Genomic DNA, 21,818 nt, shown 5'->3' with positions numbered 1-21,818 from the left:
AAGGGGGTCCTGTTGTCTGTACCAGCAAGACCTGTTTTGGACTGTGTTCCTGTCGATTAAATAAACCTTCTGTTTTCCTGGTGGCTGAGAGTCATGGTGAATCGCAGGAAGCTGGGGATGCCGGGCCTAGTCTTCCCCCCACACTCCATGACAGAGGTAACAGAGCTACCACTCCCATGAAGCACTGCAACAGCTCAGGCAGAGGTCGATTAACATTAGATGGACCCATAATGAAATATTTTATTTGAATTTTCCTGAGGCAAAATGGAAAATGTGTGGTATGCATTGTTTCTAACTCGTGTGGACATGTGTCTGTGTTATGTGTGGTGCATGTTGTGGCTGGCTTGGCTGGCATGTGGATGTGTGCATGTGAGGTGTGTAGCCACACACTTCTGAAACCCCAAACCATGTTCAGGTTTTGGCAGACTTATTTCAGCTTTTCATTTAAAAAAAACACAACACATTTTGAAGGAAAGCAGACATTGTCCGTGATTTTTTCTGCTTTTTAAAAACCCCTAGTTTTCGATCCAAAAAAAGTTTTAACGGAAAATATTTGTCCAACCCTTTTAATGAGGCAGCCCTGCGGATGGGCCCTGTTGCGCTTGGTGCTGTACAGACACGACAGAGAGCTGGCCTGATGGCCATGTGTGAGTGTGCTGCGTCCTGGGCTGCTGGTTTGGGAGCCTGTATGATTTGCTGTAATTTCACACACCCTTCCTCCCTGGAGCTGTCATGGGAGCTGTTGTTTTTCTACACCACTTTGTGCCTCCGCTGCAGTTTTCCACATGCAGGAAACTTGTAATTTTCACTTTCAGCCTCTCAGAAAGGGATCCTTGTTCCCCACCTGCCAGCTGCCCCGCTCCACTGGGCCTGAGCTCATTTCCTCTGGCAAATTACACTGTGGGTTTAAAACAACAAAGGGACGTGGTGAAATATCCTCCGGCCCAAGCCAGGGTCTGCAGGGAAGAGCTGAGTGTGCCACTGGACCATGCTGTCCTCCCTGAGTTGGGCAGAGTGGGGAGCTCAGTGCAGGGGATGGAGCGGAATTGGAACCAGACATTTCCAGCAGGAGTTCCCATGCCAACGAAAAAGCCATTTTTCATGGGAGCCCAGAAGTCCCTTCCTCATTGGTTACGCTTCCCTGGCAGGGGCAAACTGCTCTCTAGCACCCCCTCTGGCTGGCTCGGGAGCTGCATGGTTTGCTGTGCTAGGGGATCAGCCCTAGTAAGCACCTGGCTAGAGTCTGTGCTTGATCTGCAAGGAGGCCATGTCCCTCTGGGGTCTGACATTGTGATGATGATGATGATGTGTGACATGATCTAACTCTTGTCCTCACCTGGCAGGAAGGTTGGGCCAAAGGGAGGTTGGGGGTGACAGAGCCAAGTGAGACACAGCCAGGCCCTTGGGGCCCAGAGGGCATGAGGGAAGGGGGCAGAGTGAGAACCAGCAGCACAGGGACCATGGAAACCACTGCAGCAAGGCCAGCAATGGGACTGTCTGCGTACTGTAAGGGGCATGGACCAGGCCTTAAAGCTGCTGAGGGCTCCGGCATCCTCCAGCCAAACCAGCAGACTCGTCCTTCTCCACGGTCACCTGGTCGCCAGGCCCTCTCCTTTAGTTGCTGTCCTGGGCTCTCCCTGTTCTCCTCTCCTGGTGGCTGCTCCTGCAGCATCTTCCAGGGGCCTTTCCCACCTCTCCCCATTGCTCCCAAGCTACATCCTCTCCCCTTCTCCCTCTGGACTCCGTTCCTGGGGACTTTGTCTGCTTCAGTGGGTTCAGCTAGTTTACACACACACACACACACACACACACACACACACACAATGCATGCAATGCACATGCATGCACACTCATATGCAGTGCACATGATGCATGCACACATGAACACACTTCCTTTTGCTATGGTCTTATGCTGACGACGCCCGTGGCTACACATTTTCTAGGCAGCTGTACAATAAAGTGACCGTAGGTCTCTGTGGGCCTCATTTGGGGGGGATTTTCTTCCCTGAAGCTATTCTGGGGTTCTTCCCTTTTCCTGTCTTATCTCAGCATTTCTGGCGCATGCTGCGGAGGCCCCAGTGGCAGCCAGCACTGAGGGAACAGTCCAAGCATACCTGTGGCTAGACCGGTTCTGGGACACCATCTCCGCATTGTCCTGGTGCCCAGAGCTGTCCTAGGAATAGTCGCCTAGAGAATAACCCAAATTGCTTCAGAGCATCTCCCCTTCCCTCCCACCCAGGCAGACACTCCCCACCCCTGCAGCCGAAGAGGGATAAAAATAAAGGCTGTGGGAGAGTGAGACCTCCCTGCTGTGTACAGGGAAACAAAGGTTGCCATGGCAATTGCTGTGAGTTTCCATTTCCTACCCTAGAGGGTAAGGTTATGATTCGTCGTGTGGCCTGAGGATACACGGGGGTGGGAGGGAGCAGTTACTATGGGAGATGCAAAGGCTCTCTAAACAGTGACTCTGCACTTGTGTGGTTACCCGGGGACAGCATCACAGCTCCCCTCCCGCCCAGCCAATCTTTGGAGATGGCCAACCACCCGGTAGCTGCACAGGCCACTTTCCGGAAGAGACATGCAGGTGGTGCCAGGCGCTGGGGATGCCGGGGCTGAGTTGAGTAGGCTGCAGTCACCACACCCTGTGGACCCTCCCTCTGGGCGGATTTGGTTTTCCTCTCTGGGCCTCTCCCCTCACCCCTTAAAAAGCCCTAGAGAATTAAAGGCCCCAAGAACCATCCAGGTAGCACCATGCAACATCAAGGTAGCATGTATTTTAAAGAGCCAGGAGATGGCAAGAGTCAAGGGTCCCTCCAGCACTAGTCACTCAGCCGGGCTGCAGGTCGGGCGGCATCTTCCACCCTCCTTGGCCTTGTGACAGTGGAATTTTTGTAGAACTCTGCCCTGGTTTGCAGAGCTTAAGGCCAGCAGAGAGCGCTGTGATCACGTAGCCTGTCCCCTGCCTGGGGGTCATGAACAGGCCTGGAGGGGGGCACCTGAAACTGTCATAACATAGCGCACTGATACAGCAAAGGGCACAAACCTTTGATCTTCTGCCCAGCAAAGTCCATCAGAGTTCAACCGGCCATTTCTGCAGGGGAGGGAATTGTCAGAGCCTGTTGTTAAATGGTTACCATAAAACAGAAGGGGGCTGCATAATTTGGCTGAGCGGCCTCTCACTTAAGAACCTGGACTTGTGACATTTGTGGCTTTATGTCACTATAAAATTGTGTCACCAGCGGCTGCTGTGCATGGAATAGCTACTTCGTGCCACGGGGAAAGTGTCTGAAGCAGGGCCGCCCAGAGGATTCCGGGGGCCCGGGGTCTTCGGCGGTGGGGGGCCCTTCACTTCCGGGACCCGCCGCCGAAGTGCCCCGAAGACCCGCGGCAGGGACCCCCCGCCGCCGAATTACCGCCGAAGCGGGACCCACCGCCGAAGTGCAGCCCGGTCTTCGGCGGTAATTCGGCGGCGGGGGGGCCCCCGCCGCGGGTCTTCGGGGCACTTCGGCGGCGGGTCCCGGAAGGGAAGGGCCCCCCGCCGCCGAATTACCGCCAAAGACCGGGCTGAACTTCGGCGGTGGGTCCCGCTCTGTCTTCGGCGGTAATTCGCCAGTGGGGGGTCCTTCCGCCCCGGAGCGGAAGGACCCCCCGCCGGCGAAGACTGGGAGCGAAGAAGCTCCTGCGCCCGGCCCTGCAAGAGTTTTCTGGGGCCCCCGGAGCGAGTGAAGGACCCCGCTCCAGGGGCCCCGAAAAACTCTCGTGGGGGCCCCTGTGGGGCTCGGGGCCTGGGGCAAATTGCCCCTCTTGCCCCCCCCTCTGGGCGGCCCTGGTCTGAAGCACTTTGCCAGGTGTGGTGTAAATGTCAGGTGTTCTGGTTAACAATGGCAACACTGATCCCCTACCTCTCTGACAGATCCCTAGCGGGGCATCTCCTCCTATCACGTGCATCAGCCCCTGGCCATTCTGATTGTTGCAGGAATAGGAAACACCCCCTGCATGGTGCAAGCCTGCCCAGCTCACTTACTGACCTCCCAGAGACACACAACCTGTTTGTGTCCTGCCTGCCCTGAGGCCAAGGCTGGGCCAATGGTGTAATCTAAAATTACTCAGGCCTGGAGGTGGGTGAGGAAAGAGGGTGACATTTATGCACAGCCCGGCATGCAATGGGATGGGGTGTATATTGGGATACAGGCCTGTGTTCCCGCTGCACCCTGATAACTGTCTGTCATGCCCTGAAGTTTTGGGGCTGAAAACCCAGAGTTGCCCCAGGGGGAGACCTGCTCCAGTTACTTGCAGCAACTGGAAGTTACTCTTCACATTAATGACTGGGAGTTATTCACAGCAGACTCTGATTGTTACAGTCTATGGGGTGAGCGCATGCCTGCCCACGGGCTACATGGGAGCTGCTTGCTCCACCTGCGCATGGTGCGGGGTTTTGATTGGTTCCTCATCTATACAAAGTCCAGGGGAGGCAACCAGCAATCACAGAGCTTCTAGTCTGCCCGATGCTCAGCAGAGCTCTGGCTGGAACCCGCCTCCTCAGCCCCCCAAACTCATGCCTTCCGCCACTAGAGCTAAAGTAGATCTCAACTAGGGGCAGCAGTAGTAGGTGCCTTATCCTTCCTATGGGCCAGCCTCATTGGCATTTCACCCCACATAAAGCATGAGCAGTACCATCTAAGTCATGTGTTACTGTTTCTGTTTCCTGATTGTATGATGGAACATTTTATACAAGATCATCAATAATGAATAACATGTAGTTGAAGTTCTCATTCACCTGCATATTTCTGGGGTTCTGTGTCTCCTATGACGCCCTGGGCCCACTTGTGGGCACTCTAAGCTACTCACCAGGGAGACACTCCAAGGCACAAAGGGCAGCCCTGCCCCAGACCTGGTGTGAACAAAGTGTGAATCACCACGTCCCACAAGCAGCCTTTGCCGTGGGTCGTGCCAGGGTTGTAGGAGTGGAACCACCAGGTCAAGCCCACATGGAAGACAGTCGTCACTCTGCTGTGTGGCAAAGGGGAGCCTAGAAGCCACAGGAGGAGAGAGAAGGTGGAAGCAGGGGAGGAAAGGAGGACTTGCGGCTGCTATCCTGGGAGCCTGTATTAGAGGTGGGCCAGTGCTGTGAAGTTTGGTTACAAAGAGCTGTGAGATGGTATCCCATTCAATCACCGCTGAGCTGGTTCGGACCCAGCCCCTGGCTCTCTGTTCCACACCCAGCCCCATGTGGCTTCTGGTCTCCTCAGGATAAGCCCTCTTCTCTGGGTCCTTTCCTCTGCAACAATGCTGACCGCACTGTCAGATCTGGCCTCCATACTGAACACCCAGGCCATTATATAACCAGACAGGGGAGATTACAGAAGGTTTCTCTTGTGTTCACCAGCTCAGGCACGTCCGGCCCTGAGCAGCTGGAGCCATGGAACGTGTCCAAGACAGGATGTGAGAGTCCCATTTATGCAGCAGGTCTCATCTCTAAGAGCCAAAGCCCTTTGCAGCAGGGAATGTGAGAGAGGCTCTGGCCAGCGCCACCTCCCACGCCCTGCAGCACCACGGCTGGAGAGTGCTGATGGGAAACCTGCTTGGGCCCCACTTTCCCCCTTGGTTCAGCTTGCTTGCCCCTTCCTCTTCTACCGAGTCTTCTCAGGGAGGATCTGGGGCTCTCAGTGGGCTGGGGACTCATCCCGGATCTGCCAGCTGGGTCCCAGGGCACAGACAGCCTGGTCTGCTGCTCTCTTCTAGGGACCATGTGCTGTGCTCTCCTCTAGGGGCTTCATGGCTACTCTGTGCAGTGACTCCACTCCTGGGCCAGGTCATGTTCTCAGCCTATTGACCAGCAGGCACAGGGATCCATGCTCCTGAATCCCACTCAGCTCTGCCCAGGCACCTTAGGCCAGCCCTACTCATTCTTTTCTACATCACCAATGCCTCTCCCACCTGATCCACAGCACCCTGAGCTATTCAATCCTTTGATGGGGTGGTCATCCCACAGAAGGTGGAGAAGGTTAATTTAGGTCTATTAAACTGATAGGCTGCACCTGGGGAAGAGCCAGGCATTGAAGATGGAGCCCAGCAGGGGAGGAACAGGTGGGGCTGGTATAAAGTCAGGAAGCTGGTAGCAGTAAGGGGCTGCAGGGAAGCAGGCTGCAGTCACTCCCTGGGAGTAAAGAAGTGTGCTTGGGGCAATGGACATCAGTAGTCTGCAGTTACTCTCTAGAAGGAGGGAGTTTGGGCTGGTTCCCTTCTGAACCAGAAGCTGTAGGAAGGAGGCCAGGGAAATAGCACCAGGGTCTGGGAGCAAGTAGACCATACCTGCTATTAGACATAGGGTCCCTGGAATGGATCCTGGAGTAGAGGGTGAGCCCGGGTTCTCTACCAGCCACACGGTCTGGGCAGTGAAGGAAAGGCTGTCATTTTGGGTGGAGATACTTTGATACCCCGGAAGGGGAGGATGATAGCGACCTGGCCAGAGGGCTAAGTCCTGAAGACAGCACCCCCTGCGTTGCAGAGAGAGAGGCTGCATGGCAGATGAATGAGCAGCAGAAGAGGGTGACAGACCTGAAAAGAGCTGATCCCCAGAGCAGCCAAGAGGAAGTGCCCTAGCGGTTAGTGAACCCCAAGACATCTACCCCCACAGCTCTGCTGATGCTCCTCAATCCTGACCAGCAGCCCTCTGCTGTCCCGGCTTTGGGCTCTGCTGAAGCCCCTCCAACCTGACCTGCTGCACCTCAGACCACAGCGGTCCTTAAGTAGAGGTTTCAGTTCATGCTGGATTCTGGGAGGCTTTCATGTTGTGCCTGGTGCAAGCCCCATTAAATATTGCATCTTTGTGCTGGGAGCCATCTCAGGTCTCCCAAGGTGAGAGTCCATGCATGTACCCACTCACAAATGCTCTCACTGTGTAACAGCTGGACAGAGGTGTGAGCCAGACTTGGCAGCTTGGCCAGGTGCAGAGGAAACGGTGAATTCCCTGTCTCCATGCCAGCTCTCACTGCAGATGTTCCTGGACACAGCTTGGGAGCGTGCACATGCAGTAAAATCCACTGACTGCACAAACTAATAACTTCTGCAGCAGGGTTTGCTCAGGGCTGAGGTCCCAGGGTGCTGTAGTGTTTGATTTATACATAGGAGACACATTTCTTTACCACTTGCCCCCCACCCCCTCTTTAGCCCTGTGCTGCTCTGCTCTCGGGCTCTGGAAATTAAGGTGACAAATCTACGCAGTGCAGCACGGCCCCTCGGAGCCACACAGCAACAGTGGGGAGAGAGCCAGCAGCATCCTTCCCCAAAGCTGAGGCCCCTGGCCTAGAGCTGGTGGAGAATCCCTGCTAACAATATAAGTGCTATGACACACAGCAAGCAATTCTGATTCTGTTCCACAGAGGTTTGTGGGAACACACTAGGATCCCTATAGTGGCCCCTAAGTTTTGGGGGACATTTTAGATGATCTGCAGGGCATCATGCATTTACAAGGCCTGGACTCCTTCTATTTCAGTTAAGGTGCGATACCAGCCGCTTTGAAGTCAATGGAAATTGTGGCTGTTCATGTCAGTGGAGCCTGGATTTCACCCTGGATCTGGTGATCTGAGGACTGGGCAGAATGTTATCTTTGAAAACTCATGGCGACTGGGGGAGGTCCCAGATGACTGGAAAAAGGCTATGTAGTGCCCATCTTTAAAAAAGGGAAGAAGGAGGATCTGGGGAACTACAGGACAGTCAGCCTCACCTCAGTCCCTGGAAAAATCATGGAGCAGGTCCTCAAGGAATCAATTCTGAAGCACTTGGAGGAGAGGAAAGTGATCAGGAACAGTCAGCATGGATTCACCAAGGGCAAGTCATGCCTGACTAACCTAATTGCCTTCTATGAGGAGATAACTGGGTCTGTGGATGAGGGGAAAGCAGTGGATGTGTTATTCCATGACTTTAGCAAAGCTTTTGATACGGTCTCCCACAGTATTCTTGCCAGCAAGTTAAAGAAGTATGGGCTGGATGAATGGACTATAAGGTGGATAGAAAGCTGGCTAGATCATGGGGCTCAACAGGTAGTGATCAACGGCTCCATGTCTAGTTGGCAGCCAGTTTCAAGTGGAGTGCCCCAAGGGTCGGTCCTGGGGCCGGTTTTGTTCAATATCTTCATTAATGATCTGGAAGATGGCATGGACTGCACTCTCAGCAAGTTTGCAGATGACACTAAACTGGGAGGAGCGGTAGATATGCTAGAGGGTAGGGATAGGATACAGAGGGACCTAGACAAATTAAAGGACTGGGCCAAAAGAAACCTGATGAGGTTCAATAAGGACAAGTGCAGAGTCCTGCACTGAGGATGGAAGAATCCCATTCACTGTTACAGACTAGGGACCGAATGGCTAGGAAGCAGTTCTGCAGAAAAGGACCTAGTGGTTACAGTGGACAAGAAGCTGGATATGAGTCGACAGTGTGCCCTTGTTGCGAAGAAAACTAACGGCATTTTAGGCTGTATACGTAGGGGTATTGCCAGCAGATCGTGCGATGTATCATTCCCCTCTATTCGACATTGGTGAGGCCTCATCTGGAGTACTGTGTCCAGTTTTGGGCCCCACACTACAAGAAGGATGTGGAAAAATTGGAAAGAGTCCAGCAGAGGGCAACAAAAATGATTAGGGGGCTGGAGCACTGAGGGAACTGGGATTATTTAGTCTGCAGAAGAGAAGAATGAGGGGGGATTTGATACCTGCTTTCAACTACCTGAAAGGGGGTTCCAAAGAGGATGGATCTATACTGTTCTCAGTGATAGCAGATGACAGAACAAGGAATAATGATCTCAAGTTGCAGTGGGGGAGGTTTAGGTTGGATATTAGGAAAAACTTTTTCACTAGGAGGGTGGTGAAGAACTGGAATGGGTTACCTAGGGAGGTGGTGGAATCTCCTTCCTTAAAGGGTTTTAAGGTCAGGCTTGACAAAGCCCTGGCTGGGATGATTTAGTTGGGAACTGGTCCTGCTTTGAGCAGGGGGTTGGGCTAGATGACCTCCTGAGGTCCCTTCCAACCCTGATATTCTATGATTCTATGATATGTTGGTACGGTTGTGGGTTTGCTCAGACGGGGAGTGCCTGAGAGTCGTTACCATCTGATGGGTGCCTGACACCTTGCATGAACCAAGTGATCTCAGTCCTACTGGGAGATGTGCCCACAGCTCAGCCAGCCAGGCAGATGGCATGAAGTAGTGCTCTGTGGGGTGGGGGCAGCTGGAAGGGCAGAGACAATCAGTGTCCAGGTCCACTCCCTCCCAAAGGAGAACAGAAAAGCAGCTCTCAGGGACTGGGTGCAGAAGCCCAGTTAGCCTCAAGTCCATCTAGCCAGGCCAGTGCAGGGTTGTCCCCACTGGGCATGTCCCAGCATGGGGCCCATTCGAGCTCTGAACGCTCTCAAGCAGTGGGTGACCATTGCACAGCCAAGTGCAGTTGTGTCGGCATATATCCCCTTCCCTGAGCTCGGTTCCACCCTTAGCCGTGGGACTGCACAGTCACCCTGCCCCAGGGTCTCCTGCCCGCAGACTGGCTGCTCGCACAGCCTCGCTCCTGCATCCATTGAGTCAATGAAAATACCCCAGCTGTGCATAGGCACCAACTCCATTGATGCTCTGGGGCTGGAGCACCCACCGAAAACAAATAGTGGATGCTCAGCACCCACTAGCCACAGCAGTTAAGTGGAATTGCCAAACAGCTGATTGGAATGCCACCAAACAGCTGTTTAGTGGTTTGAGGAGGGCCTTGGGGGAGAGCAGAGACCAGTAAGCAATGGGCAGAGGCCTTGGGGAGGAGGCAGGAAGAAACGCAGTGAGTGTGGGGCCTTGGGGAAGAGAGCAGAGTGGGGCAGGAAGAGATGGAGCAAAGGTGGGGCCTTCCGGAAAGAGCAGAGTGGGGGTGGGGCCTCAGGGTGGAGTGGGGGTGGAGCACCCCTGGGGAAAAGTAAAAGTTGGTGCCTATGCCAGCTGGTGTCCAGGGGAGCTGAAGCAGGGGCTCAGTCAGAGCCCAGGCCTGGACAAACCTCAGCACTTTCTGCTCCAGGGAGGTAAATGGCAGGTGAGGGAGTCTGCCAGGCTCAGATCTGCTAGGGAGGAGCAGCTGAATGCGTAGAGAGAAAGGGGTGTGTATGGGGATGGAGGGATAGCACTGGGCTCTAATTCACTTGGGCTTACCCAGTCACAGCTAGTGGCTAGTTCTGCTAAACACTGTTTCTAGCCAGACAGCCGCAGCCTCCCAAGAGCTCGTCTCTCCCACTCTGTGCTGGGTCTGTGCACGCTGCTCCCGAACCCTGCTTTTACTGGACACCAGCAATTCCACACCTTGATGCTTTATTTTAGCTTTTTTGTTGCCTATAAATTAAAATGAACCAGCTCAATATGAGGAAAGCTTCCAGCTATGGGTGGGTTCCAGAGTCGTGGCACATCCTGGCAGCCACCTCTGCCCCCATGGAACCCTCTGAACAGCCAGCTGCTATACTGTCAGAAGAAGAACCCAAAGAGAAGAAAGGAAAAGAACAAGGAGGGGTGGGCAGGGCTGTTGATCCTGGGCTGTGCTATCTCCTATCAGGTCGGGCTGTGTACAGCTGAGTGGGGATTTCCACATCCAGGTGGCTTGCTGCAGATCAATACACAGTAGATCAGCTGCGTCTCTTCATCTAGTGAAATTAACTCCCTGCATTTGCTCAACATTTTTATTAAATGTTATCAATGCACAGCAGGGCGCATGCGGAGACGGCACTTCAGCCCCCGCCAGCGCCGGCTGGAACATACAGTGCTGGCCCAGTGTGCCAGTGATGGGTGCAGACAGTGACATGGGGCAACCAAGGGGCCACAGTGACTGTCCCAGCTATTTTTAGGGGCTTGTCATAGCTTGTTTTGACAGCTTGAAGAGAACGTGTGGGCAGCTCTGATCTGATCCGTGCTATGGCTGCATTGCAGACCCATCTCTGCCTGATGCAATTGAATGGGGTTAGACCAGAGAAATTCCCTCAGCTGCAGAACTGTGCAGTGCAGTGACCTCCACCATCGGTAGGCCCTGGGCTCCTCCCAATGTGGAGTGCCCAGCCTAGAGACAGCACAGGACAGTAACAGCAGAGAGAGAGAGAGCAAGCTCTGGGCTCTGCAGGGAGACATGACCCAGCCCAGGGGACGCGGGGCTGTGACTAAGGGACTGGAGGGGACTCAGGAGATCTGGGTTTGGTGCTTGGTTCTGACACAGGGTCCCTGCGGGAGTATGGGCCAGTCATTTAATCTCTTCCCCTTCTGTAAAATGGGGTGAATGATCCTGCCTGTGTCTGGCTGGTCCGCTGGCCTGTGAACTCTCAGGGGCAGGGGCTGTGTTTCACTCTGTGTCCGTGCAGCGCCCAGCATGATGGGGTCCTGATATTCTCTAGATGCTGCTGGACCATAGCAATGACTGTTACCCCATGGAGCCATCCCAATATGTCCCTTGCCCTGTCATTGTCTGCCCCATTGTACGCTCTCTGGGGCAGGGGCTTTCCTGCTACCTGTGCAGCCCCTTGCATGCTTTGGGGGGCTCCGGGCACCCCCAGGAAGGGCTACCCTAACCCGTCATCTCAGTAGCCCTGCAGCGGGTCCCTGGACAGTGCAGTGGCTCCAGGCTGCCCCTGCAGAAGAGAGTCATCTCTGATAACGAGGGCTGGAACCCTGCAGGGTGCTCAGCTCAGCATGGGGCTCAGGGCTAAGCCGGCCCAGGCTCCCTTCTCAGGCACAGAGTCTCTGGGCAGCTGCCACTCCACTGGCATCAGGGCACTATACTGCCCTTTCCCAACCAGCAGCATCCAGTGGGGGCAACACAGCAAATACACGACCAGGAGGGGCAGGGCCCATTCTACTGCACAGCTTCCTTTTCCCCTTTTGCTGCCCTCAGCCCCAAGGCATGTGCAGGGTCCAGAAGGGCTGGCAGGTCTAATTACCCAGCACAGGCTGGCAGTGAAGGGGGGGGGGCAGAAGCTGGGCTCGGCAGAGCTGCCCAGAGGATTCAGGGGGCCTGGGGCAAAGCGGGGGAGTGGACATAAAAAAGGTGCCACCCGCTGCGGCGCTTGTACTCACCAGGCAGCGCTCCGAGTCTTCGGTGGCGGGTCCTTCACTCGCTCCGCGTCTTTGGCAGCACTGAAGGACCTGCTGCCAAAGTGCTGCCGAAGACCCGGAGCGAGTGAAGGGCCTGCCGCCAAAGTGCCGCCAAAGACCTGGACCGCTGCCGGGTGAGTAAAAATTAAAAAGGCGCCTCTAGCCAGGGAAGGGATTCTCGGCCAGGGCTCACGGGGCCCCTGCGGGGCCCGGGACCTGGGGCAAATTGCCCCACTTGCTCCCCCCTCTGGGCGGCCCGGGGGCTCAGCAGGCTGGAATCCAGCTCTGGGCACCCTGAGAGCACAGGACGATGAGAGGGCACTGGTGGCTGGAGGTGGGGAAGCAGCATTGGTTTTAAAGGGCTGTGGGTCTCTGCAAGCGTGGGGCAGGAGCTGGCTTTCCAGGTGGAAGCAACTGCCCCTGCACCTGGATAAACAGGGATGGTTCCTTGCCCACCCCCAGCCCCACTTAGAGCCTGGTGCCAAACTCTCCCTCTGGCTCCCCTGGGGTGAGATGTCTGCAGCGCTCTGCAGGGGGCCCTGTGGGTAAGAACAGATGGGGCTCAGGGTGATTCCTAGGAAGGGGCAGGGCAGGGCTGGCCCATGAACCAGTGTTTACTCAGGGGCAGTTTTATGGCCTCAGAGACTTTCCGCACTGCCTGTACAACTCATTGTGGGGGGAAGTCAATCACAGGGGAAGCCATTTCCTTGAAAGGGAGAGGCTAATGGTACAGCCGCCTATAAATAGCTCAGCCTGCCTGCACCCACGCAGCCTGCTTGGGAGTCAAGCAGAGACACCAATCACCTGCTCCCCACGGCCCCTTAGCGACCCAGCCAGGCTCTGCGAGACATCGCTCCACAGTCTGAGCTTCCCCTGTTCCTGAGTCCCTGGATCTGCCCCATGCCACCAATGGCTATTGCAGTGCAGAGGTCCTGGCGCTCAGCACCTTGCCAGACCTAGAAATATACACAGACACAGCTGGAGCCATTGCAGGTCACCCAGTGCCTGGGCTGGGGGAAGAGGCTTTCAGCCACCTTTGTGCCTCCCTCATCCTGAGCCTGGCCCCTGGATAGGTTAGTTGGATCTCGGGGCTGATCTGACACACTGAGACTGGGCCAAGATAGCTGGGGGACAGAGCACGCAAAGAACCATCACCCTCTCCTGGCCTCTCCCTTGGCCTGCCCCTAGCTAGGGGGCAGGAGAGAGCCCTTATGCCAGCCTGGAACCCCACACTGGGGGTATCCCCTAGGGGACACTTCCACCCACAGACTGGTCAAGGGGTGTTAGAGAAACCCAACACTTTCTGAAGAGGAGGGAGATAGTTTGACTCTGCCCACTTCTGATGCTCTACCCACTCAGCCCCCATTTGGGAGCACGCCTGCTGGGGGTCTACAGGCTACAATCTGCCCCTGATGCCCCCTGCGTGGACCTCGCTTGCAGGCTTCAGGCGGTAGAGAGACAGGACTGCCTAGGGAGGAGTACTGCAGAAGAGATCTGGGGGTCAGAGTGGATCACAAGCTAAATATGAGTCAACAGTATTACACTGTTGCAAAAAAAGCAAACATCATTCTGGGATGTATTAGCAGGAGTGTTGTAAGCAAGACACAAGAAGTAATTTGTCTGCTCTACTCCGCGCTGCTAAGGCCTCAGCTGGAGTATTGTGTCCAGTTCTGGGGACTATACTTCAGGAAAGATGTGGACACACTGGAGAAAGTCCAAAGGAGAACAACAAAAATGATTAAAGTATAGAAAACTTGAGCTATGAGGGAAGTTTGAAAAGCCTGGGTTTGTTTAATCTGGAAAAGAGAAGACTGAGGGGGGACATGATAAGTCTTCAGGTACATAAAAGGAGGAGGGTGAAAAAATGTTCTCATTAACCTCTGAGGACCTTGCAGCAAGGGAGGTTTAGGTTGGATATTAAAAAAAATTTCCTAACTGTCAGAGTGATTAAGCACTGGAACAAATTGTCCAGGGAGGTTGTTAGCCAAACCCCCATCAGGGATGGTCTAGATAAAACTTAGCCCTGGCTCAGCCCTCTCGAGGCCCCTTCCACTTCTATGATTCTGTGGCTGATGCTGGGTATCTGGGTGGGCTAATGAGTCCCAGGCACTGAGAACCTGGGTCTCAGGGAGGTGCCAGAGGGGCAGCTGCAGATGGCATTCTCCTCTGCTCATACGTGCCGGGTTGTTTCAGTTTGGTGAGATCCCCAGCCCTGGAAGTGCCACGCCAAGGCCAAGTGGGAAAACATTTGGAGACCAGGAATAAAACTCCAGAAAACTCTCCATGAGAAAAATGCTGAGGAGAAGGGCAGCAGCTGTCAGTGCCCTGAGCTGAGCCAGACTTCGTACAGGCATCTGCGGTGCTGCTGCCCCACAGCTCTGCGAATCCCCCTCAGCCACGACCGGCAGTCCCCACTAGCCCAACCCTGGCTTCCCCATACCCAGCTGTGCTGATGCCCCTCAGTAATGGCCTGCCACCTGCTCTCCTCAACTCCTGCTATGGGACTGAGTTGGGGAAAGTGACCCCATATGGGGCCAGCCAATGAAACCTCCCCCTGGTGCCTCATGCAGTCTCCCATGCTGCAGTGACATGGTGCAGGCTCCAAGGGTGCTGCCTTGACAAAGACTCTGGGCCTGGTTCTCCATTCCAGCCTGGCCCATTTGCTCCACTCTGCCAGCACAGAGGACAGCACCACCTCAGGGCAGATCCTCCTGACTTACAGAGAATTCCCCCAGGGCACATACCAGAGTATTATTTCTGTGCTACCCCCTCCCGGCCAGTCTTCCAATGCAGGGACAGTCCTGTCAAAGAGGGGGCCTGGCCTCTGGGTGCCGGCTATTCCCACTGACTGGCGTAGCCGCTTGGGGCCTTAGGGAGCCAGGTGCAAGTCAGAGGAACCCGAAGGCCCTTAGGATGGTCCCAAGGGGCTGCCATGCAGAGCCATCTCTGCTCTCTCTGCTAGGTGCAGCATGGGCAGGACAGTGGGATCCAGGTTAGCAGCTCTGGCTGGGGAGGAGGGAGAGCAGGAGAGCAACATGTGGGTGAGTCCAGAGGGGTTCAGCTACCCTGAGATCTCCAGGCTACTGCAGCTCCCAGCTCCTTCCTGGCAGATCCCACCATGTCCTGGCAGCCTAGGTCCATTGTCCTGGGAAATGGGGATGTCCTCTCCATGGGACCCTTGAAAATGGTCTCCACAGCCTGTCTCCTCCTGCTTGGACACTGGGCTGCTGGGACAGCTGGCACTTGTCAAGTCCCTCCCCTCATGCTAGAGAAAGTTTAATCAGGTGGGTGCTGGACACCCCAGCCAGGGTGTGGCAAGCCAGGGGGAGCTAGCCATAGGCAACTGTCCAGAGCCATCCTCTTCTTCGTCAGCCCTTAAAACTCCTGTGCCCCATAGGCCCTGTTAGTGGTAGGTTAACTCACAGGCCTATGGGCCCTGACCAATTTGCCCCTCCCCCCAAAGGAGCACTGGAACCTGGGTAGAAGTCGGGGGACAACTGGCGCTAGAACTGTGGCCCTGTCCCCTGCTCCTCATCTTCCCTGGCCCCAGCCCCCTGGCCAGGCCAGAAGCCAGGAGGCTGGGGCCAGAGCCAGGAAGAAGCCAGAGCCAGGCAGTGGTAAGAGCTGCCAGGGAGCCCAGGCCACTGTAGGGAGCCCCAGTCCCTCCACCTGCCCTGGGCAGGGGCTGGGGTGCCCGACAGCAGCCCCTGGCTTGGGTCCCTGCCCCACAGGTTATGCTGCTGCTGGTGGGACCCAGGGCAGAGGCTCCAGTCTAGCCTCCTGCCCCATCCCTGGGATCTCCAGACATGCTCTGTGGGGAGAGGAGACCCTGCCCCAGCTGGGAGGTAGCAGGGAGCCCCAGGAAGGTCACAGGCAGCAAGGAGCTGGGCAGGAAAGGCTCCTCCAGTGCAGCTCCCGCTAGTACTGGCCCAGCCCCAGTGGCTGCCAAACTCCACCTGGGCTCGCTCAGTACCTGTGCCTGGCTGCCCCCAGAGACAGGCTGCCCCTGTGGCTACCTGGGCTTTGTGCCCGAGGCAGCAACCACATGTGGCATCACTCCTCCTGTTGCCTCTGACCTGGGGCTTGCAGTTTGGGGGAGGAATGACCCCACTGCTCTCCCTAAACTACTCCCATGCCGCTGCTGCTTCATGCCTGCCCAAGGCTACTAGGTCCATGTTACAAAGTGAGCAGGCATTACCCTCCCACTTTTAAAAGTAGGGGAAGCTATGGCTTCCCCTGCCCCTGCTGGTTCTGGGGGCCCAAATGTTCTTTGTGTCCAGGGCCCTAATAAATCTTAATCCACCTCTGGGCCCTGTCCAGGGTACTCCCAACAGCTTGTGGTTAAAGAGCATGACTGGATCTTTATTCCTGGCTCTGGGTCTAGAGCAGGGGGCTGGGAATCAGGACTCCTGGGTTTCAGTCCCAGGCTCTGCCACTGACTTTCTGGGTGACCTGGAGCGAGTGCTTTTGTCTCGCTGTACCTCTGTTTCCCCTCTGTAAAATGGGGACAGTGAGTGACCTCAGTGCAGGGGCTGGGCTGGAGGCACTGGATACAGTTGGGGGTGAGCAATGAGCTGCCCCCCCCCCCAGCCAGGTCCCTCGCAGGGCTGGCCAAGGTTTGCTTGGGACCCCATTGCTCTGGTTACCAGCCTAGCCAGCTGATGACTCAGCAGGTGATTCCCCACACTGTGATGATGTAACATTTTCCACAGGGCCCACAGGCAGCCCTGGATTGGAGCTTGGCCCACACAGGCCCTGCCACCGCCATGGGGAGATGCTGCAGGTCTGCACCAGCAGGAAAGGCAAGTGAGAGCAGTGGAGGGGAAACACCCACACACCCTGGTGTGCACCCCGCCACCCACACGCCCTGATATGAGCTCTGCACCCTGGTGTGAGCCCCAGCCCCCATGCGTGCTGGTGTGAGCCCTGGTCTGAGCCCACCTTCCACACACCCTGGTGTAAGCCCCGGCCCTCATGCACCCTGGTGTGAGCCCTGCCCCCCACGTGCCCTGCTGTGAGCCCTGATCCTCACGTGACCTAGTGTGAGCCCTGGCCCCCATGCCCTGAGTGGGGTTGGATGCCAGTGGGGCTGGCTCTGGGCTTGGGTTATCCAGGACCACTTGTCCATCCAGGAACAAAACAGTTCCCAACCCTGTGTCCCAGCAGCCCCTGCTAGCCTCACTTTCTGACTGCTCAGTCCCTGGCCCATGGGGCTCAGGGGGGGCATTAGTCTGGCAGCTCTGGGGCACTCAGGCCAGACAGCAGCAGCATGCGCTAACCCCCACAGGCTAGTCTGCCAGTGTCTGCCCTGGGAAGTCTGTCCCCAAGCCCCTAGCATCAAGATAAGTATGCCATATGTGAGACGGGACCTGCGCTGGAGTATGGCACCCAGACTGTGGTAGGAACGTCCCCAGGACAGACGGGCCTTGTGGCCAGTTACAGTTGGGAGGGTGGTTTAACGAGGTAAATATGTCCCCTAGGATCTGGGCTGAGCCCCAGCAGACTCAGGTCATGGAGATGGCAGTGCCTGTGGATCACTCTGAACTGGCTGGTGCCAGGCACAGGCAGCATGAGCTAGCCTGCTGCCTGGGTGGTGCCTTGGCTTGGCCCCATCTGGGGATACAGGAAGGAGCCAAGAGCAATTAAGGGCTTTGTGGTTCTCTAGGGCGCTGTTCGGCACTGAGCCAAGTGCAGGGGGTAAGCATGCTGGGGCTGGCACAGCTCTGGGATCCCAGATCAGCTGCCTACCGGGCCTGGGAACTTCCCTGTGCTTCATGTCAGTGCCCAGGGAGGGGCTGCTCAGTGCCTGCTGTCGGGCTGCGGCTGCGGGGCTGCCTGGTGCTGCAGTGGTGGCACAGAACAGAGAGCTCGGTGAGCTGCTGTATGGTGCCTGAGCCGCATTCCTGAGCATGGTCTGGCTCGGCATGGTATGGATCCACGGCCTGGAGCTTGAATGGCTGCAGTCTGTGGTTGAGCCATAGGATAACACTAGCCTGGCATTGCTAGGGCTCCCCATGAGCCAGCATGGGCTACTGCCCAGAGAACGGAGCAGGGAGCCAGGATTCCTGGGATCTGTCACTGACTCCCTGGCTATGCTGAGCCCTGAGGTGTCCACATTGGCTGTTCTGGCTAAGGACCCTGCATTAAGTTGGCAGATGGCGTAATTAGTGACCTGGCTGAGGAGAGGTATCTGGGAGCCACAGGGTGTTAAAACCACCACCCCAGTCAGCTGAGCCAGCTGCCTCTGTTTATTAAACAGACATGGACTAGCCAGGGGACTGTAGGTCAAGACTGAAGAATATCAGCCAAGCCACCCTTGCTGATGCCCTGGGCTGCAGCCAGCACTTGTATTCTGCTGCCTCCCATGCATGTCCCCCATGTGAACAGCCTCTCCCCCTCGAGGGCGGGCGGGATGAACTGTACAATAGGCTGATTGGCCCCCAGCTACAACGGGCAGAGTCCCCTCTTGACACTGGCTGTTTGCAAACAGCAGGAAGAACAGCCTTAGCCCTGGCAAAAGGCACCGCCTGGAAAGCCTGGAGTAGTAGAGTCCCCTGTGCAACTCCAGAGCCTGGCCAACAGGGCCCCACGCAGGGGAGGGCCTTCCCCATACTGTCCAGGCTCATGCTGGCAGCTGGGCGCCTGCCCATGGCAGCAGAACCCCTGAGCAGCCATCACATTGCCCCAGTGCCTTGCTCCAGCTTCTGAGTCCCCCCATCCCATGGGAGGGGCCAGAGGACACTGTGGGAGCTCCTGCACCTGCCTACATTGCAGCTTCCACTTGCCAGCACTATGGCACTGCCCAGCTGAGGGGTGATGCCTCAGCTGTTTGCTAGGGCAGACACAGGCTCTGGTTCCCCTGGGATTCAAGGTGAGCAAAGTGTGATATCACACACACACCCCCCCCAGCAAAGCAAAGCCATCTCCAGGCTAGACTCCCCACAGAGTTTCCCACCATTGCTACAGCCACCTCCTCCCAGCCGCTCTGAGCAGGGCGAGGCCACACGGGACTCAGAAAGCCAGACCCAGTCCAGAGTACTGCACCCACTGTCACTACGAGCCCCCAGGGATAGCAACCAGGGGAATGCAGGCTCTGAGCTTTGCTGCTGTGACCTGCACTAACGCAGAGTGTCGCCTGTGCCCCTCTCGTGACTGGCCAGCGGATAGGGGTTTAGGAGCCCCCTGCGGCTCCACTCAGCCAACTGACCCTTAGCCCCAGTGCCCAGCAGCCGAGTGTGGTGCAGCAGCTCATGCTTTCAGACGCAGAGACCTGTGGGTCTAAGCCCTCCATGCAACCTACTTGGGGTCTCAGTGCAAGTGAGACTGCAGGGAGAGTCCACTAGACCGGCTCTTCCAGGCTGACAGGATGGCTGTTCTGAACATCTGTGAGATGCCTGTTCTCAGACTGCAGACGAACCCCTGGCCTGCAGGAGACAGTGCTGTATGGGTCTCCCTCCTGCAGACACAGATAGCTTCCTGGGGGAAGCAGCGAACAGACTGTCCCTGCCTCTGTCAGCTGAGACGGTCAACGTCATCTGGAGCAGGAGCCAGAGCAGCCATTCCAGTGGAGGAGGTGTTGTGTGCAGATGTTATAAAGGTATTAATGTGACTCTGAAATTTTCCAACATTGAACAGTGTTGAACAAGGTTTGGGTCTGGTTCACAGAGACCTCCGCCTGCGTAATCCCCCGGCCAACACATCATTAACCAGCCTTTGAACCCTTTACTACAGATACAGGAAAGAAGGAAACAAAGCCTTTGAAGTGTCAAGTATTGAGTATGGTTTTCATTCTACCAACATCCCTCATTCCCTTTCCCTTTAGCTGTAGAGAGCTTTTAAAAGGAAAACCCCTTGTCTGACAGTCTTAGATGGCATCGAAAGTAGTAATAACTGTGCTTTTGGGGGGAGCTGTCATTTAAGTTTGATCCCGTTTCCTAGAAGACTGATGTAACGAACTGGGACTGTTCTTACTGTGGTCTGTGAATGCTGAGGGAGGGCGGGGGTGTTGGCCTGGGAGGATGATCTGCACTGGGGGATGGGAGACTGGCTGTAGAGAGAATACCTGAGCATGTAACCTAAGAACCCAGAAAGGAGTTAGAGGCCAGGTGACACCTCTGCCCGGAAAGCTGAACAAAGGCTGGAGAGTGAGAGGAGTTTCAGGAGGTGGCTGGGGAATGGAGGGAAGCACAGAGAGGGCTCTGACCCCCCCAAGGGGGCTTTGATGCTCCTGGGACCCCAAGATGGACCTAACTGGGGAGGATCCTGTTGTCTGTGCCTGCAAAACCTGTTTTGGGCTGTGTTCCTGTTGTCTAAATAAACCTTTTGTTTTACTGGCTGGCTAAAAGTCAGGGTGAATCGCAGGAAGACGGGGGTGCAGGGACCCGACTCCCCCACACTCTGTGACAACCAAACAAGACAAACACACACAAAAGGGGAGAGGAAAGAGCGGCAAAGAGACAAAATGCAGTTTCTGCCTCTGATGTCGATTTTCCCTTGCAGCCTCGCTGCTGGAAAAATAGAGGCCCAGCCCATGGTCTGATCAGCCAGTCTGAGACCTGGCAAACTCGTACCAGCATTTGCGAGTTAGCTGCCTCTCTGGTCACAGGCTTGCAGCAGTATGGCAGAATATACTGTCTTGGCCAGCTAAGCCAGACTCTCATTAGACAGAAGGCAAAAGGAGCGAGATAGGAAAGAGATGAAATAAGGTAGGAAAGGAAAAAGGACCGTATGTGTGTGTGTAAAGGGCGGGGGGGGGGGGGGGGGCGGGCCAACAAAGCTTCACATCCCAGATGGTGTTGGGGATTTGGCCAGAGCAGGGGGTGGGGGTGAGGAGGGTCCTGACAGCTCAGAGTTAGATGCAGAAAGTCTGGGGCCCCAGGAGCTGGGGATGCAGGGGTGTGTGTGTGTGTGTGTGTGTGTGTCCTGACAGCTCAGAGTTAGATGCAAACCGGTCTGCAGGGGGGAGGGGGCAGCCATGATAAAGAAACTCACTCCAAGAGCCAGTTTTTATCCCCAGTCTCTCTCTAACACCCAAAGGGAGTGATAGGTGGAACAGCCCAACCTCTCATTATTTTGTTCACCAATGAGGCCAAATTTCACCCCAATTTTGGGTCACTGATTTCCAGTTCCTCACTTTTCATGTTTACCAGCCATGATCTTCGCCCAGCCCTTGAGTCCCAGCAGGCGCCTTTCTGTTTGGACTCAGGTAGTCTGTCCATTTTGCTTTGGCACCTTTCCCCATCCCCATGGACGGGTCTCGGTTCTTGGGACGCTCTGTGAACTTTCACTCACTTCCCGCAGCTGAGCCCACAGTGAGAGTCAATCTATAGCCCCAATTATCAGAGCAGAGACCAGGTCCCAGGACCATCGGCCCCTCCCAGTCACCCCTAAAGGCCTTTGAAACCGTCAGGGGCGGCAGCTTATATGGGCTCGAGGTGCTCAAGCACCAGGAATATTCAAGGCTGGGGGCTGTGCTCCACCAATAGTTGGAGCTGGGTTTCTCTCCTGCCCCCGCCTGGGAGCTTCCCTGCCTGAAAGAAAACAGCCAGTGACTCTCTCCCTTGTTTGTGCTGCTTTTGCCTAAAGCTATAGAGATCAGCAGCAGGCAGCCTCTTGGAGCACCGGGGGAGGGGAAGAGGGAGAGAGGAGGGGGAAGGAGGCACACACGTGCTTGGGAGCTCTCTCTCACACCCCCCCCCCGGCACCCAGGGGCAGCAGCAGGAGTG

At 55.9% G+C, this 21,818-nt stretch overlaps 1 long non-coding RNA gene across 1 annotated transcript; it reads right to left on the bottom strand.

Moving 5' to 3' along the window:
- Positions 1-550: 550 nt before the first annotated feature.
- LOC120372521 lies at positions 551-2,251 on the bottom strand. The gene is made up of 2 exons (XR_005585018.1): positions 2,115-2,251; positions 551-898 (listed from the first exon to the last, which is right to left on the bottom strand). It is a non-coding gene; the product is annotated as an uncharacterized LOC120372521 (long non-coding RNA).
- Between the last annotated feature and the right edge of the window lie 19,567 nt (positions 2,252-21,818).

The sequence above is a fragment of the Mauremys reevesii genome, linkage group 9 (genome assembly GCF_016161935.1).
Source record: "Mauremys reevesii isolate NIE-2019 linkage group 9, ASM1616193v1, whole genome shotgun sequence".
Taxonomy (NCBI): Eukaryota; Metazoa; Chordata; order Testudines; family Geoemydidae; genus Mauremys; species Mauremys reevesii.
The sequence above is the reverse complement of the archived record's forward strand: the minus strand, read 5'-3'. Positions and strand labels throughout refer to the sequence as shown.